The sequence below is a fragment of the Telmatherina bonti genome, assembly GCF_933228915.1.
Source record: "Telmatherina bonti genome assembly, chromosome: 10".
Classification (NCBI taxonomy): domain Eukaryota; kingdom Metazoa; phylum Chordata; class Actinopteri; order Atheriniformes; family Telmatherinidae; genus Telmatherina; species Telmatherina bonti.
In genome coordinates, this window is record NC_136628.1 from 16278232 (window position 1) to 16285218 (window position 6987).

The following is a 6987-nucleotide window of genomic DNA, read 5'->3' on the forward strand; positions in this document are numbered from 1 at the left end:
TCTCAAAAGTATCTTCCATTTCCTGTAGATATTTTCTGAGACAATTTCATTCTTCAAAACATTTTAGGGTTTCTGCAATAGCAATAAAACGTGTCTCAGTAGACATTATTTATTTAAAGATTGAAAAAAATACAAGGTTTAATCATCCCTGCATTGGAAAATATTTTGGTTTTCTTTCACAGCGTTGTAAATAATATCAGGTGTTAGAGATGTCAACCTTATGTTTGAGCTTTTCAAAGTGCAACTAAAGGGAATGTTAACCGAATCCACGGCGAGGTCGTCTTTTCTGTTGATTTCATTTGCGTTTCTCTTGCCCACAAGAAGATTATATCCTGGAGTGAGTCATGCCTTCATGACCTCTTCTCACCAAACTCATCTTCCTCATATAGCTGCTTTTACACTGACGTTAAATATTACTCCAATGTGTTTTTTTTTTTTTTTGCACACGCCCACACACACAGATGGATTACGCATCAACAACAATACTACAGGTATATGCTTAGATTGAGTCCTCACGAAAAAGAATGTGAAATGATCTCAAATCCTGGAGTGCATTTTACATTTAGAATTAAAAATGTCATCTACTTACCCTTCTTTTGTACATTTCATTTTATGTATTTATTTATTTTATTTTATTTATTTACTGATATTTTTTTTTTTTTCTTTTTTTGTTGTTTAGTTTTGTTTCGTTTTGGACTTTTGACTATGTATAGCGGGGCCTCTTTTGCCAAAACATTGTTTTTAGGAAAGTTCAGTTAGCGTCTGTGAAAAAGGGGTGGGGCACACTGAGACGGAGGAGAAGTGCCTTTTCCATTTTCAGAGTTGAAGCCGTGAAGGCTGTTACTTGGTGGATTGGTGGCGCATCTGTATTTTCCATCCCACTGTGTCCCATGACCGTGTTTACCATAGTCCCCACGTCTATTGGGTTGAAAATCGAGACATAACACTCAGAAAGTACCAGCTACACTGCCTTCAGTATCACATGCCCATTTAGTCATTTGTTGCTGCTTGTTGGTGAGCAACAGCGAGAGCCAGGGACAGAGACAGAAAGGGACAAAGAGAAAGAGGACGTTGAGTTGAAGTGGCACTGTAATCTTATGTTAGCCGGCGCTGTGTTTCACACGGAGGACTTGTCTTGTAGTTCTACGATAGTGATGAAGATGAATATATTTTTGTAGCATGATGTCAATCCCTCTTCCAAAAAACAAACAAAAAAAAAACCCAACAGAAACTGAAGTTAAACGAATGCTTTTGTTCTTGTCTTCGACATTGCTTGCTTCTTTTTTTCTTCCTTTTAACTTTGAGAAAACACTTTTTTTGGGGGTGGAAATGCTTCTTCTCTTACGTGGCACGTGGAGGTTCCTGAACAGTCCATTTTAAAATTGTTAATGTAGCAATATTAATTAGCAAGGGCTTTTCTTAGGACCCGAACCTGACACTCAGTCAAGGGGGAGGGGAGGGGGGGGGGTCCATTGTAGCTTTACACTGACCCCTCTGTACTTGTAGTCTCATCTGTGTGCTGTTTGTGGAAAATCTAATCTGTACTATTTGTATTTGGTTAAAGATAACAGGCACTGCATCTTGTGACCATCTTGGGTTCTAAAAGCCTTTTCTCCCTCCGTAACTGTCTTTAACAAATTCAAGAGAAGAGGTGCGCTGTACCACTTCATGGATCCTCGGTGTGCTGTGCTGAAAATGTCTCACGGGGCAATGAACAGGCCAAAAGGCATATCTGAACTGTGCAGGATTTTATGAATGTTTCTACCATGGGGTGATTTAATCACACTATGATCAGAAGGAACCGAACTAAGAGATTAATAGTTGTTGCTATTATTATCATTTGCGTTATCATGACCGCTACTCAATCTATCCCCCTAATAGAAGACATCTTTACAAGCAGTCTACCATTCACAGCCACTTATTCTACAAGCAGAGGGTCAAGGAACTGTAAAGTTCAGGGTGAAGAGTTGTATAAAGATATTTGAATTCTAAACTATTGTATGTTTATTATCATGAAGAAAAACTATATATACATATGTAAAATACATAATGCATACAGTATTTGATTCTATTAATGAAGATATTAGCTAAGATGATGATGAATATTGTTTGTATTATCAACCTATTGTTATGCATTTTGCACATTTAGAAGAACAATAACATTACATTTATGTAGTCAGCTTCGTGCTATGCAAGGACAGCTTTGAACCACATCACAGACCTTCTTTCCCTGACCATTGAGCTTTAGATTCAAAAGCTATTATTAAAAAAAAAAAAAAGGAAAGAAAATAGCTTAGCTTTTGTATCAGCTGTGCAACCATTAGCGTTCTTTTTTTTTTTTCTTTTCTCCCCTAACCAAGGCTATACAGGGTGACAAAAAAAAACAAAAAAACACTGGATTATCTCTTTTTGTTTGCGCTTTGGCTTTGTCAGTGGTTGAGGGGAAAATGGCTTTCATCGTTGATTGCACTTTTTTCTGCAGAAACACGCAATAACATGATTGAGCCGACAACAGAGAACAAAGAAAAAGGCGCGAAAACTGTAAGAAGAACACCTTGTTGATAATATTTCTCTTTAGTTGTGAAGCTTGTTTGTCATTACAAAAATGGAGGCAAGTGAAAATGTGTTGCTAAGAGGTTCATTTAATTCTTTCTTTGCTTTTCAAAGTGCGGCGATAATGAAAGGTGCAGCAGGGAGGTTTGACTTAATATGAATTTTGTACTGACGTTTTCTGTTGGAAGCATCTTGGCTAAGCCCCCTGTCTTGTACCCCACGCAGGAAGAAACAAAGGTTTAGGACCATTTTAAAATGTTTTTGAACCAGGTCTGGTTTTTGCTGTTTAATGCTCCACAGAGAGAATGTGAAATATGAGGCACAGTGCAATCATGAGCTTCCAACTTCTACCGTCACACTCATGGGCAGTTTATACATGTAAATATTACATTATGTAGGCACATCAGTCATTGATGTCATAATGTTTGATGCAAGATCCATTGCAGTTCTCAGCCGCACTTGCTTTCCAACACTGAGTCTTTGGTAATTCCTAGATACCTACCGGAGTTTTTCTTGTATTTTTATCAACCGAAATATGTTCTGATTTTCACTGATATGTAAAAAAAAAAAAAGGAAAAAAAAAACAATAACAAAAAAATATATATATAAAAATATATATATATATATATATATATATATATATATAAACTAATTTTCTAAAGCACAAAAGTTGATTAGAGTAAGTGATATTAGAACAAGACTGTATTCATTTGGACATCACTGGACACACAAAATGCACACAGGTTCACATACTCACATAAAGTACATATGCTGGTAGGTCATTGATACTGAAAAAGGGTTGTGATTGATGTAGATGAAATGGTAAACCTTCTGTAAATGTTTTCTTTTGTTTCTTTTGGTTATGATACGGCCCTGTAAAATTCTGATTCTCTGCATTAGTCTTTAAATAAAAAGAAAACAAATGAATGACATGCGTCCTTTTTGTGGATTACCAGACAAAAACAAGAGTGTTTGATTTTGATTAAATTTACCACAACCAGAAAGAAAAACAAAAAAAAAACCACATGTTTGTAAAGAAAAGTGTATGAATTGACCAGAAAATAGCGCTTCAGAGAGAGGAAAAAAAAAAAACTCCAAAGGTTTTGCTGGAAGCTCCGCAGGATAGATAACATAACTTTTATTAACGCTTAATTACCTTATTAACTTTGGAACTATGCGGCTTGTTGGCTCTACAAGGTAACTTGAGGTTCAGTTTGGGATTTTCAATATCGCAAAGCTGCTTCTTGCTGCGTTGTAGGACCCAGGCAACTATACAAAGAAACAAGGTTTCCAGGTTCTCAATTATAGACTAACAGGTGAAAGTACTGCTTCCTGACCAGTTATACATACAACAGTGTGTTGATTGCATTGACTGATTCCATTATATGAGGTTTCTGATTACCACAGTGTCCCGTTTCAGGATCCTTATTTTCAACAGAGAAATATATCGACCAAAAAAATAGCAAAAAATATTCTGATCTTTTTTACTTGTCATTTAAAATATAAAAGATCTGATACGCAATTTTACATTATTAATATGGTTTAAGTTGAAATAGTTGAGCTTAAAATCTTTTGTTGGTTTTCTCTTATTAATTTCCACATTTCTGACTGATTTGGAAAAAAAAAAAAAAATCAGTTTGGAAATTACAAGTGATGAAACTGCTGCCGTTGGTTTCACAGCAACCCCCGACTCTCTGACAGTGCTGTTTAACAAATGTATATATATTTCCCAGTTAACATGACAAAGCAAAATAATTAGGCATGAGGCTATGTAAGAGGTTTTGGAAAAAATGGAGTTTCCTGTGTCAATGTTAGGATAGAAAAAGTTTTCTTTTTTTTTTTTTTCAAATCAAATCCAACTTTATTAGTATAGCACTTTTCATACGAAAGCATGTCAAAGTGCTTAACAACATAAAAATAAAAAGTTTCACACTTAAAACACACACACATTACCCACACAAGCAAACAACCCAACCCTTCCTCTGAACATTTATGCCAAAATAACAACTAAAAACTTCAGTATTCTGTCTCTATATCTGGCTTCAGACTGCTGCAGGGAAACAACATCTGGGGAATCCGTCTCTGTCAGGAGCCGCCCCAGGAATGACTAACAGAGAGACAGTTACAGGAAACGCCCAGACCAGGTCAGGCCGGGGTCCACACCACAGTCATGTGGCTGCAGCGTAGAACCTCTACCAACACCCCCACCAGGATGACCCCCCCCCACAACGACCCTGCTGGTCAAACAGGTCTAGCGCCTGACACAGAGGGTCCCCATCAGGAAGAAGAAACACTGGAGCTAAAAAGTTAAAAAAGATTAAATAAAGACACACAAGATTAGTGTCATGTCATAAAATTAGGTAAGAGAAGGATATATCAAGGATTAAAAATCAATGAAAACTAAATACGTAAATAAATGTATTTATTTAAAAACAAATAAACGGCAAATAAGAAAAGAAGAAAAATTCAAGTAAAAGCTAAACTAAAAAGGTTGGTCTTGAGCCTTTTTTTTTTTTCTAATAAAAACATCTACAGTCTCTGTGGCCCTGAGGTCTTCTGGCAGATTATTCTAAAGGCGTGGGCCATAAAACTGGAAGGAGGTCTCACCGTATATTTTAGTTCTAACCTTTGGTATATCTGAAAGGCCTGTACCAAAGCATCTAAGGGTCTGTGATCTGTCTCTTGTCTTCAGGGCCGATGATTAATTAATTAATTAATTGTTGTAGCTCTCAAAGTCTGTGATGTCATCATGGCACATGTGATGGCAACATGACGTTGCACTTCAATCACATAGAAAACATTATTTGTGGTCATATTTTGGAATTTTGCACTGGTTAGTAACCAGAGGCTGAATTTTTATGATTAAATTTCATTCAAATTTAACAAATCAAAATGATATAATTACCTTTGCTGAGGAAGTAATGAGTTTGAGCTGTTTATTCAGTTCAGTTCAACTTTATTTGTATAGCGTCACTTTACAACAATGTCTTCTCAGGACACTTTACAGACACATCAGTTAGAGCCAGTTCATTATGAATACTATAGTTCTGGAAAACCAACAGATTGCATCAAATCTTAACTTCAGTCAAATCCTCCTTCCCGAGCCTTCTCAAGATCATGATGATTCAGTTCAGTTTATTTGTTGGTTTGTCTGTTTATTAACGACTTTATGTAGAAACTACTGGACAGATTTTTTGAATTTTTTTTTTTAAAAACGAAAGTTGGTCAAACTTTGATTCCATTCAATTTTGGAAATGATCTGGGTCACCATCCTGATGCAGAACTTTTTTGAAAGATTCTTTATTATTGCCAGATCGGGTCATCCGATCAGGTTGAACGGGATTATTCCCAGCAGGTTTAATAAAATATCCAAAATTACAGAGGAGTATCAGGACCACTGAATAAAAAAGAGGTTAATTCTGTTTAAAAAAAAAGTCAGAATTCTGACTTTTTTCTCAGAATTCTGACTTTAATCTCAGAATTCTAACATTTTTCTCTCAGAAGCTTAACTATAAGTTAAGACGACAAGTTTAACGCCTGGCTTTCCAGTAGCTGTGTTCCCATTTCATTCTTTTGCAAAATGAAAGCAACATTTCTCAGTTTTGACAAAAAAAAACAATTGTGATTTGGAGGTGTTTCCATTGAGCTATTTATAGCCTCAGTTCAGAATTGTCAGAATTGCTGCTTATGCAAGGTAGCCACGCAGCGTTATTTTGAGCTGCGTGGCTACTGAGAATTCTAAAGCATAATGACTTTAATCTCAGAATTCTAAAATTAAAGTCAAAATTCTGACATTAAAGTCAGATTTCTTATTTTCAGATTTTTTTATTCAGTGGCCCTAATACTCTTCCATTTAATAATAAATCTGAATACTGGGGAAATTGTGGATCAAGAACAGCACAAACAAAAAAACAAAAAAAAACCAAACAAAAAAAAAAAAAAAACTGAGTATCTCCAGTATGTTTATCACAGCAAGAGACCAAATCAAGATATAAACGTACAACAGACACCACATGTAGCCAACACTGTGGATACATTATCAGCATATCTAGGAATCTAAAAGCGCATCCATATAAAATGAATGTAAGGCTATGACATAGGGTGGAGATCACAATTGGTAGAAATTTTGCATTCTCCCACTACTTTTCTGATTGTTTCCAATATTTCTCATCAGCAAATTATAAAATGTGCAAATTATATTAAAATAATTTTTTTAAAAAAAGAAAAACAATAAACAATGCCATACATCACATCTGCATGTTTAATGCAATCTGTCACTTTTGTTAAAAATAGTCCAAATGATGTTAAAATGATTCTAGTCCTTCTGAGCTTACTTATTACTTGAAGGTGTTTGGTTTGGTTTAAAGGTGTTTGTGTCCTTTTGATGTTCCAGCGAAACATGAAACAGTTTTGTCAAAAACACACAATTGTAAA